Below are 13,255 nucleotides of genomic sequence, written 5' to 3'. Positions count from 1 at the left end.
TATAGAAAACTCTAAGATTGAAAACCTCCAGTGAGAAAGAGAGAGAAGTAATAGAAGAAATTTAAGAAGCCTTTATTGTCGTGGCTTAGAACCAATGCTTTTCAATTGATGAAGACCTTATGGTCGAAGCACATTGGCTCTAAGCCATGACAATAAAGGCTTTTTAAATTTCAAGCTTTTTGTCTCCTCCTTACTGGACTTGGAGAGCCTTTGGACTTTGGAGGTTTTCAGTCTTAGAGCTAGTATCTCACTTTTCTATAGATGTGATTCCTGTTCCCACTGATCACCTATAAACCTTCAGGACTTCATTACTTTTTTCCACAAGAGCACCGAGTGTTACTTTTGTCTTACTTTCAGATTACTTTGCCATATGTGAGGTGTAAAGGTACAGATAAGGAAAAAAAATGAAAAATCACGAACACAAATTTTGCCATATTTTATAAAGACATAGAACAGCTGCCACTACTTAAATGGCCTTCTGAGTTTCTTGCTTTCACTTTAAAAGTATTCCCAGAAGTAATCCTGTCTGTAATCACAATACATTATTTTTGTAGGTAACAAGAGAAGACAGTGACATTTTTTGTATTTAGACTATAATGTTGTTATTATCCAAACCATGGTAGAGCCAATTTTAATAAACAAGGTGAAAACAGTACTAACTTAGAGGTATACCATCCTGTCAGTTTGCATAGAATATCATAATTTTAGAAAATGGCTACGATTCAACCACTGGTGATGATGATGATGATGATAGCAACCTGTAGGATCAATGAAAATATGAATGATTTTAGATACTTGAGTAGGTCATTTAATTTGGCTTGTACTCTGCCTTATACAAATGGATTCAAATGGTAATTTCAGTAGAGATTCCTGGATGATCGTCTCCAAATTTCCAAATCAAACCCATCTCATATTACTTTTGGCCTCATCAGTTGCCCATTTGTCTTAACCTGACACTGCTAATCTCACACTGTTGCACTTGACAGGTAGAAGGGGAAGAGCCGGGCCTTAATTGCACACTCATAAGTTACACAAGTTATGTGATCTACCCAGGGAGGCCTTTGAAATCAAGTGTGATAAACTCCACAGCCCCCCTGACAGTCTTGTGCAGATAATATGACAAGGAGACAAGAAAAGGGCACAATGCTTTTGATGGATGTCTCCCCACACCGGATGCTCCAGAAGACAGCATTTGCAAATTAGCCCCCCCCCACCCCCCCACCTCGCGTTCCTCTGTCAGTCAAAATGGCACATCAGATGGCATGTTGAGCACAAAGGGAAGAGGGATTGTCCATTAGCGTTTAACAGCTTAGCGCGCACAAAGCTGGCCTCAGCAGAAAGCGCTGACAGGTAACGACGAGGTCGACATTGGCTGAAGAATAATGAGACCATATTTCCACACAAGAATGAAATAATGAATGACGGCGAGAGATCTCAAGCTCCGAGTCGGCTTTCTGCGCCAACAGTGCAAAACAACCTCACGCCGGGAAAAGTAATATAGCTCTCGTACGCCAAAGTAGGAGCGTAGAGGCTCTCGAAAGCTCTTGTCTTGTAATTGTCACGTTGATTAGTATCACGAATATGCCCCACATTCTCTCTGTATCCGGTTGGTCTATATTTTGTCTTTCAATCAGGGATTTTATGTGGGTCTTGATTTGGCTTAGCTCAGAGCACCAACCAAAATGCCTGCCCCAGTTCTCATGCAGAGGGGAATTGCTCTCCTCTGACATCGGCCCTGTTCAAGGGTCCGTTCGGCTGCCTTTGTTAATGGGCCAGGCAGTCGCAGCGTGTTTCTGCGCCGAAGCTGAACACCCAACGCAAGGTGAATGTTAAAAAGCATGTTGATGTGACTGTGTTTCCCAAAACATCATCAGTCTTCATGGAATCACTAAAGAGTTCGTCCTCTGTCTCTATTTCTATCTAAATTTCTATCTGAACCTCTATACTGGCAGTGTGCCTCTCAGCTTAAAGTGATCATATGCAACACTGGCATTTCTTTACTGCATGACAAGCACAAACAGGCCTGGTGAGATATTCACTGTCCTGAAATGATCAGGGTTTGTCTTGACTTCACATGAGGCAGATCCTGTGTTGCCTGCTCATCTCACAATTCAAAATTTAGGCCAGGCACCATGGGTGAATAGGAAATTTCCTTTCATCCTATCAGAATTACATTTTACATGTTGAATATGGACACAAATACAAACACTTGTATTAGGATATTTATTCATTTTGTTATTAGCACATTCAAATGAGAAATTAGCAAGTGTTAAAAAAATGTGCAAATTTGGTGTTTCCTCAGTGGATAAAGTCAGTGTATTCAGTGTATTTAGTGTAGTCAGTGTATTTTATGAGAGTGCATTTTCCTATTTCATTCAGATGAATGACAATGAATGGTAATTTACACAGCGATTTCCAAAAACATGTTTTTTATTCAATCATCTACAAAATATTATGTATGAGGTGAAAATTTCATTTTTGTTCATGTAAAATACCCCTTAAAATAGAAATGACCAAAAAATATCCAAAGTATTCTCCTTAAATCACCAGTTATGTTTGTTAATAAGCAGCAGGTCAAATTTGGTGGCCATATCTAAAGTGTAAAAACAATTTTTTGCATACTGGGAATATGTCATTTTGAGAAAATAGCAGTATACACAAAGGTCAAGGCACTCAAAGTCCAGTAAGGAGGGAAGAGACTAAAAGCTAGAAATGTAAAAAGCCTTTATTGAAGATAGAACCGTTTCAATCAATGAAGTCGTTATGGCCATTGTCTCTAAGCCATGACAATAAAGGCTTTTTAAATTTCAAGCCGGCAGTTATTTCGGACAGATACTGTCCGTCAAACTTGAACGGTCGATGTAGCGTTACAGAGCGTGACAACAACTACCAAAATGGCAGTGCCAGCAAAGGAATTGGATGATAGCAAGCTAGAGTTAGCAATTTCGTCAGTCCTTAAAAAACGGAATGGCATCGATGAATTAAAACAGGAACAATCAGCATGCTTAAAAGCTTCGGAAGTGAACGCCGCCATGATTGGTCGTGGATAGGCTTGTGTCCAGACCGCTATGAATCACCATGCAAATTCAAAAAGTGCTAAAGACTGCAATTCATGGGGCTGGACACCAGGCAAACATTTTTGGGTACTTTCCCGTAACTGGTCTGTGTTACGTTTCCACTCCTAACGAACCGCACTGCAGTGCTCTTGCTACAGCACTGACACCCACACTCAAGGCGTCTCGGTGCGGTTATTTGGTGCCACCCGAGTTCGAATGTCATTGTTCTCACCTGGCCAAACGAGCCAAACTGAAGGACTAAAAGCTCCAGAGTTCAAATAAACCTCTCCAAACATGGCTGGTCTGAGAATGACAGAGGGATCAGGACCAGCCAGACAAGGGTAAATGAGAGAAAAGCTTCAGAAGCTCTTCCCCTCTTCTCTCCCCCCCTCTCTCTCTCTTTCCATCAACCCTAGCAAAGCTGCACAGCCAGCGCTCTGATTGCTGGAGTGCTCTTTTTATGAACAGAGAGCCTGCTGGTGTGCTGTGTGTTGATTCCTTGAATTCACATCTATTTGAAATACCTCACTGCTCTGTGATGCAGAAGAGGAGCGTACAAGCCACACTGACACCTCTGATTTGGCCCCAAACGACTTGATGAGTCACACCTTATAGGATCCTTAATGAATTCCTAAAGAATGAAAAGGAGGGTCGGGGGAAATTAAAGCTTAAGCATCATCGTTTTCCGGGAATGTACGTTTTTGAAATGTTGAGTAAAAAACTGGGTATGAACTTAAGGGAAGAAACATAATGCACGATGAAAGGAGTGAAAATCGCAAAACACTTACTCAGAGGAGACTGAGGCTCAGTGATTGCAAAGTCAATATCAAAACAGATATGCACACAAGTTGAGGGAGAGAGCAGACTGTGTGTGTGTTTGTGTGTGTGTTTGTGCATCACACTATCACAGGTGTTTTGTGAAGAACAAACATTTATGAGAAGACATTTGGCAGTCGGAGCTGGCTGGCAAATGAAGTGCAGTTTTAATAGCGATAACTCCAGGGTTTAAGAGGACCACTGTAGCACACTGATATATCTCTGTTCTACCAAATACTGGTATCGCAGGCAGGGATGTGAAAACAAATAATAATAATAATGATTGATAACAAAACAGACTATTTGGTGAGAGGTTGGTTGTCACTGGGGTGCATCCTCATCGTGCTGGTTACCATTGTTCTGAGAGAAAAGGGAGTGTAATGAAAGATGCCACGGGAAACAGTGGCTTTATAACTGAGGAAATAAAAAAGTAAGGTGCCACAAATTGGATGAGAGTTCCTCCTTGTCGTCAATTAATCTCAGTTTGTGCAACAATAATGATCAGGGCGAGGTTTGGGGGAATAAGAGGGTGTGAGACAAAATAAACTGCAGAATACAGAACATTTCCCTCGCTAAGCTTAGATTGTGGACGGGGATCTGTTGTTGAATCTGTTCACCAACGTGTTAAATGTCAGTTTTCAGGCCATTTTCGTGGCTCATTCAAATGAATGGGAAGTAAAAATCTGAACGCTACAAACTCGTCCGGCTGCATCCGATTTTGATCATTAGTTTATATTCTGGTTTTCATGGCGGTCAAGTGTCAAACAACCCCCATGTAAAAACTAAGTGGAATATTGCTTTAAATCAGAATGAATGGAATATTGTTTGTTTTCAGCTGTGCTCCTGGTTTGCTCTAATGAACAGAATAATATCGGAGTGCTACAACTCCTCATTTTCTGCGGGGGTTTCGATGTATTTTTTGCTAATAGTGCCTTTCATGGTAAGTGATTACCTTCATCCATGTTAGCAGCTGCTGAAGGGAAAAGCGTCATGAGGATGATGGCGCACAATGACCCCCGCTGATAGTCGGTAGAGGTCACATTACATGCCCAATCATTACTTCATTTGTTCTCGTTTAGTGTGTCATAATTGTAACGGTCCGTGGCAAATGCTCACGAGCGATAATCATGAGTGACAACTTTTGTAATTCTGCAGCACCGCACGCCGTCAGCACTCTGGATGTGATGCCATTATTTCTGTTCACCAGGCCTGACAGCATCTGGGGAGGATTACTGTTGCCTGTCGGTCCCTGTTGTTGTTGTCGTCGTTGTTGTTGTTGTTGCTGCTGCCTTGACTTCGCAGGTAAGACTATATGACGCACCAGTAAACACAGCCTGCAGCCGGAATAGAGTGTACTACCTGTGACAAAGTCCGTTCTGTCGGCGGCAGCCAATCAATAACAGCCTCACCATCCAGCTGCACTACTGTAGGTATGTTGGTGAAGCAAAACATGGGAAAAACAAGCAACCTCTTTCATAGCATTCCAATCTTTACCTCCATCTCCGGGGGTTGCCACACGGGTAGCTGCCTCAAACACCGAAAACAACAACAACAACAACAACAACAGCAACGGCGAAAAAATCTTGTCTCTCCTTTCCAGAGCTTGATCCCCCCCCCCAAGAGAAGAGTTGTTAAATTGTAGCTGCATACTAACAGCTTCCTCTGAATCAATTACCATTTGGATATAAATGTCACAGCTTTGGAATTACAGCAGAAACTGTCACTGGGCAGAGATTGAGAGAAACCAGTGGTTTATTAAGGATGGATGGAGATTAATGCCGAGGAATTTCACAAACACACTTTCTCACAAGTAAAAGAAAAAAATGCATATTTCCAATTAAGCCATCGACTTACACTTGGATATGCAGTGCAGAGGCAGAAAATAGGAAATGAAAAATCCACTGCCCACATTGTTGTGTTATTAAGTTACAGTCCATGGTATGTGTTTTTTTTTTTGTTTTTTTTTTGGTTGTGATGGTAAAACGTCAAACTTGATTTTACAGTGGGTTGCTCTAATCTCTCTGGAGACATTAAAAGGTGAATTCCATCTTAAATTCTTATGAAAAACTAATTACGCGCAGTAAATGCAGGTTATATAAACCTACAAAGAGGCTATAGATGACCTTTGGTCTGGCAATACAAGCTCTGTATTTAAACAGAGACACAAGTCCAAAGAAAATTCCCTAAGATGTAGGCGTTGACCGTCGATGCCTTGAAGAAACCAGTGAGGTTGACTGATTGAAATGTCAATATAACATTTAGTTTTAATAACCTAGAGGCAATAAGAACTTGATGTGCTTTATGAGACGGGGATCTCTTAAGCCTGCTCCCTCGTGTGTGTGTTGTGCAGTTTGTTTTAGTGGGCATTCACATATTCACTCACAAGAGGGTCTTTTAGCTCAGCAGTGTTTTGTTAAAAGAGTAGGGACTGTGCTGCATTCGGTGTGGCCTCTGACGGCTCGGTTTGGAATAGATTTGAGTCAATTTGAGTTATACCCAGCCTCGGGAGCGGAGAGTGGAGCTGTGTAACTTGGTTCATGTGAGAGTGTCTTATCATGACATGTGGAACAGCTTCTATATACAGGCCCATACAGATGCCAGGCCCGTCATTTAATCCTGACAAGTTCATCATCTTATGAAAATATCCCCACACCCACTTTCTCAGATCACAGGGTATTATTTCGTTTTTTTCCCCTTCTATACAAGGCATTTAAAGAGGAGCTGTGCTGGGAAGAGCGGAGAGTAGGTCTCAGGGTGCGTTCACACCAACACACTGTTCGCAGTGATTTATTTGAACTCTGGAGCGTTTACTCCTTTAGTTCGGTTCATTTGGCCAAGTGAGAGTAACGCCATCCAGACTCTGGTGGCACTGAATAACTGCACCAAGACGCCTGAAAATGTGAGTCTCTGTCCTCTTCCAAGAGAAATGTAATGCAATTTGTTAGAACATGCATACAAACTGCAGGAAACAACCCCAAAACGACCGAAGACAGATGTTGACATCTAATACCAGCGGCTCCTCATGCTTGGAAAGTCTAGCATAACAAAATGAACCGAGGGCAAACCGCAGTCTGGACTGATGCTCATATTAATCTTTTTCTTCATGTGTTCTTAACTATGAACACCAGAAAATGTAAATTACGGCAAAGAACGCAGACAAATCCATCATGCTCAGTTAAAGTTTCAGGAACTGGAATTAGATTTGTTTTGACTCCCCCTGCTGCCAAAATCTCTGACCTCGCAAGATGACCGGTTACCGAAACTGTCCAATAAACAAGCTTCTTATGAGTCCATGTGACTTTTGTTTACAAGCCCTGGTTCTCTTGTAACTGGGCAGTGCCAACCTATAGTGAACAAACCAAATACAAAAATGTAATACACTTTTGCACTCTGGTTTGGACCAAAGAAAACAGGGTGATCTAAGGGTGATCACAGAACTATTTATAGTCTTTGGTGACCTTGATTGCTGAATAGTTTGTTTGCTGAAGCATGTGTAGGTCATTTCCAGTTGTCCATGCTGAAAATTGTAGACAGTTTCGAGCAGTCAAGTGTGAGAGGCACATATAACCTACAGTTATCATATCCCTGTTTCCAGACACACGCCTCCCCCTCACCCCTCCTCACCAGTGCAACGACCTAATTCCTTGTCAAGACTTGTGTCCCAAAATTATACTGCGAGGCTGACAGGGGCATAAGCTTTTTACAGAAACGTGCCCCTTGTGTTTAACATTGTGTATGTGTGTAGGTGTGTGTGAGTGTGCATATATTATTTTTTATGTGTGTGTGTGTATATGTCTGTGTATGTATTCTGCTGAGTGTTGACATTGCTAAAATGTGTTCTTTCAAGATGCCAAAGTGAACTTGCATGCACTGGGGCACAACTGTCAAAGTTGCAGAGTACAAAACAGCCGTACTGGAAGAACTGGAAGAAAAGAACAAACTCTTTTTTGTGGCGTCTAAACTGAGTTACAGCACATGCCCCGCAGAGCTACATGGGTGTTTTTTCTCTCTCCTTTCCTCCGTTATTGTTTTTAAACTGAATTGTAACTTGTTGTCTCCCAGGGAAAATGAAATCCAATCTGCTGATTGTATATAAGTACAAATATTGAATTGTGCACAGACTAGGGCATGTTCAGACTGGGGCATGTTCAGAGAGGCAGATTCATGCGGCCAACACACTGATCTGGAGGAGTATACAGAGGCGGTCACTGCCTACATCAGCAAGTGCATTGATGACGTGACAGTCATTAAGACCATCACTTCACGAGCCAATCAGAAGCCATGGATGACAGCCGAGGTCCATGCGCTGTGGAAGACCCGAGACATGGCTTTCAGATCCGGGGAGCAAGCAGTCCTTAAGACAGCAAGGGCCAACCTGTCCCGTGGCATCAGAGAGGCAAAGCACCAGGACACACTAAAAATCCAGGACCACTTCACAGAAAACAGAGACATGCGGCGCTTGTGGAAGGGCATCCAGGCCATCACTGATTACAAGACACCAGCACTGAACATCGATAGTGATGCCTCCCTCCCAGACGTGCTGAACGACTTCTACGCACAGTTCGAGGGACTGAACAACGTGCAGGCGACCAAGACCACCCCGCCCCCGACGACCAGGTTCTACGCGTGACTGCAGACAGTGTGAGGAGGACCCTCTCCAGAGTCAACCCCCGCAAGGCTGCAGGACCAGACGGAATACCAGGCCGGGTAATCACGGACTGCGCTAACCAGCTGACAGATGTCCTAACAGACATCTTTAATCTCTCGCTGGCCCAGGCACTCATCCCCATGTGCTTCAAGTCTACTACCATCATCCCAGTACTGAAGAAGTCTCCTGTGTCCTGCTTGAACGACTACCGTCCTGTTGCACTGACGCCCATCATTATGAAGTGCTTCGAGAGGCTGGTCATGCACCAGATCAAGGCCAGCCTCCCCCCCACACTGGACCCCCTTCAGTTCGCATATCGTCCCAACCGCTCCACCGAGGACGCAATAACCTCAGCTCTCCACCCAGCTCTGTCCCACTTGGAGAGAAAAAACACGTACGTCAGGATGCTGTTCACTGACTTCAGCTCAGCCTTCAACACAATCATCCCACAGCACCTCATTGCCAAGCTGACCCAGCTCGGCCTCAGCACCTCCCTCTGCAACTGGGTTCTCGACTTCCTTGTGGGGAGGCCACAGTCAGGATCGGCAATAACACCTCCAGCACCATCACACTGAGCACCGGCGCTCCACAGGGCTGCGTGCTCAGCCCGCTGCTGTTCACACTGCTGACCTACGACTGTACTGCAAAATCCAGCTCCAACTGCATCATTAAGTTTGCTGACGATACGACAGTGGTGGGTCTCATCAGCAAAAACGATGATGCTGCTTACAGAAAAGAGGTGGACCAACTGGCGAGGTGGTGTAAAGACAATAACCTCTCCCTAAACATAGGGAAAACAAAGGAGATCATCGCTGACTTCAGGAAGGCCCGGGCTGGCTACACCCATCTGACCATCGATGGCGTTGCCGTAGAGAGAGTGAGCAGCACGAAGTTCCTGGGCGTACACATCTCAGAAAACCTCGCGTGGTCCCCACACATGACAGCAATCGCGAAGAGGGCCCACCAGCGTCTCCACTTCCTGCGGCGACTGAAGAAGGCGAGTCTCCCTCCACCCATCCTCACTACATTTTACAGAGGCACCATAGAGAGCGTCCTGACTTACTGCATAACTGTCTGGTATGGGAACTGCAAGGCTTCAGACCGCAAGTCCCTACAACGGATAGTCAACATGGCAGGAAAGATCATCGGTGCCTCTCTCCCCTCCATTCAGGACACCTACCATGCACGATGCACCCGCAGGGCTACCAGCATTGTAGGGGACTCTGCCCACCCCTCCCACAGTCTCTTCACTCTCCTCCCATCCAGTAGAAGGTACCGGAGCATCCGTGCTACCTCTGCTAGACTGTGCAACAGCTTCTTCCCCCAGGCTGTGAGGATCCTCAACAGCCGGAGCCCCCAGAACATCCCAACATCTACCACATGAACTAATAGACTGTAGACTGTACATGACACTGTGGACTGTACACTGTAGACTGTACATGACACTGTGGACTGTACACTGTAGACTGTACATGACACTGTGGACTGTACATGACACCGCATGAACAATGGCATGTACATGACACATGAATGACTGCACGTTGCCACATTATAACCCGTTGCACTACACACTATGTTTACAACACTGTAGTGCACTTACTGTCTCCTGCTGCTATGCTGTGTTTGTACCATGTTTTTGACATATTTTTTAGATACTTTCTTAATTAAATGTTTTTATATATGTTACGTGTTCTATGTCGCACTGTAGTCCAAGAGAAACGATGTTTCGTTCCCTGTATGTATGACATGCATATGTGGAATGACAATAAACAATAAACCAAGGTGCAGGGAAAATGTGTTGGTTTAGCAGCATAATCGTCATTTTCACAAACACATGGTGAAAGAATGAAATGATTAAGTGATGGCTCAATAGGAAAAGCTGAAACTCCTGTAGCAGAAATGTTCTTTCCTCTGTTCTTGCTGGGATTTGTTCACACTTATAAACCAGTCTATGACGGCTGCAGCAGTGTGATGCATCAAACTGACACAGGGCTTTGATAAAGCTGATCTGGTCCTGTGTCCCTGCTCACTGAGGGCAAAATATAAGGCAGAATGAGCCACCAGTCAGCCAGCCAGCCAACCAGTCACCCAACCAGTCATCTAGCCAGCCAACCAGTCACCCAACCAGTCATCTAGCCAGCCAACCAGTCATCTAACCAGTCATCTAACCAGCCAGCCAAGCAGCCAGCCATCTAGCCAACCAGTCACCCAACCAGTCATCTAGCCAGCCAACCAGTCATCTAACCAGTCATCTAACCAGCCAGCCAAGCAGCCAGCCATCTAGCCAACCAGTCACCCAACCAGTCATCTAGCCAGCCAACCAGTCATCTAACCAGTCATCTAACCAGCCAGCCAAGCAGCCAGCCAGCCAGCTACCCAGCCAGCCAGTCATCCAACCAGTCATCTAGCCAGCCAACCAGTCATCTAACCAGTCATCTAGCCAGCCAACCAGCCAGCCAACCAGTCATCCAACCAGTCATCTAGCCAGCCATCCAACCAGCCAACCAGTCATCCAACCAGTCATCTAGCCAGCCATCCAGCCAGCCAACCAGTCATCCAACTAGTCAGCCAGCCAGCCAACCAGTCATCTAGCCAGCCAACCAGTCATCCAATTTGTCATCCAGTAAGCCAACCAGTCATCTAGCCAGCCAACCAGCCAGCCAACCAGTCATCCAACTAGTCATTCAACCAGCCAGCCAACCAGTCATCTAGTCAGTCATCCAGCCAACTAACCTGTATTTCCAGCAAGACAACCAGTCATCCAACCAGTCACCCAGCCAGCCAACCAGTCATCCAACTAGTCATCTAGTCAGCCAACCAGCCAGCCAGCCAGTCATCTAGCCAGCCAAGCAGCCAGCCAGCCAGTCATCTAGCCAGCCAAGCAGCCAGCCAGCCAAGACATTTAAACAGGAGCTCTGCTTCCCTGTGCCTATGTAATGGCCCGGTGCCACCTGCCAGTCAGCCTTTATCACCTCCATCACTCCACTTAATCACAAGTGCTGGCTTAGGACTCTTTCTAATCAGACCAATTAGACTTTAAGGCCTTGTCTTTCCAGCGGATGTCCTCTCAGTCCAGGAAACTCTTTGGCTTCCTCTGAAGTCTTTCCTGACCGGCTGGCTGAAGCCCAGCCAAGCTTTCAGTGAACATCCTTGAACATTTTTTTTTTCATATTTTACTTCACCTTTATTTAACAAGGGAGGTCAATTAAGAACAAATTGTTGTTTACGATGACAGGGGGCTAAAAGGGACTTGGATTAAAATAAAAGATCACGCAGCAGAGATATATGCCAGCAAGACAATTAAATCACTAACAGATAAGGGCACTGGACAATACTTTCTCCATTCTCTCCTTTTTCTTTTCAGGGACACTGAACTTCAGACTCCACATCACTAGCTTCTTCATCATGCCTACAGTATAACACATCCGTTTCAGTTTTGGCAGGTTTCAATCAGTCAGACAGGCCTATGAAACCTGTCTGACTAAAAATCAAACGAGTCTCTAAAGTGTCTAAAGTGTATTTTCACACTCTGTAGCGGGCAAGGCATGCTAAGAGATGTAATCATCATAAACTAGGCGCATGGTTTAGAAGGTAAATACTGTCAGGTTTCATGGCATGAGGCGCATTGCCATTCACAAACATCCCATCATGCATATTCAAAATTGTATTTGACACAAAGAGAAATGCAAGAGAGTATGGAAAGTGCGGCGAGCATAAACATTAAGCACGGCAGTTATTCACTTCCAAATAAATTGCCATCCAAGGAACTGGAGAAACAGCTCTTCCTGTGACCTTGTAATAGTTTTTGACATTTGGGATTTCTGAAACATGTTTAATCTCAATATAATCATGGTAAATCTGAGAGCGCTATCCATCATTGCCAATTGTAATTACCTGCATATAGATCACTGTCACATAAAAAGGGCCATTAAGGGGAGCTCTGCGTGTGAATGGAAAACATTCAATCAAAATGCCACAGGCAACAAGACCAGCAGCCAAGAGCGGTGATTGAACATGAATCCTAACCAGGTTATCCCACACCGATGGCATCTTTCCCATGCGGGTAGGGAACATCTGACAATCGCATCAACAGGTCTATCGGCGCGGATGACCAGCTTGGTTCGACTGAGCTTATGGTCCAGGTGGAACGGCACCAAGCTACTGGAGAAGCTTCAAAAGCAGCCGAAAACAACAGAGGTTGATGTGTTGATCTAGGATGGTGAGCAAAAATCTCTCTGTCTTCATTCTCAAAACATGAAATGTACAGAAGTCTGGGGAAAAAGTCCAACTGACAGCTGGTTGCTACAGAAAGCCAGCCAAGTGGAGAAGCGAGGGGTCTATAGTAACCATCGGTATGTCGGTAAAAAAAGCTTTTTCATTTAAAGCTGTAATAAGCAACATTTTCTGACCACTAGACGGTGACAGAAACACATTTGTAAATAAAGCACAGCAAAGCCACTGCACTACGGAGGCCTACTAAGGTAAAAGATTGCAAAGCACTGTGCATAAAGGCTAACAGCTAAGCTAACCGTACCTACAGAGAAGTCTGACCGCTTACCAGTCTCGCTTTGCCAGAACTTAAGGTTACATGTCCCACAATGACAAGTGAAGAGGTAGGTAGCAGGTTTATAGTTTAACAAGTTTACTCGATTCCGCCATTATGTTAATTTTTTTCAGGAATGGTAGGGAGAGAGCGCCGCTTTTAAACAGCGAGGGAGGAGCCAATCTAGTTTTA

Source organism: Centroberyx gerrardi, chromosome 7 (assembly GCF_048128805.1).
Source record: "Centroberyx gerrardi isolate f3 chromosome 7, fCenGer3.hap1.cur.20231027, whole genome shotgun sequence".
In the NCBI taxonomy this organism is placed as follows: Eukaryota; Metazoa; Chordata; class Actinopteri; order Beryciformes; family Berycidae; genus Centroberyx; species Centroberyx gerrardi.
This window is presented reverse-complemented; position numbering follows the sequence as displayed.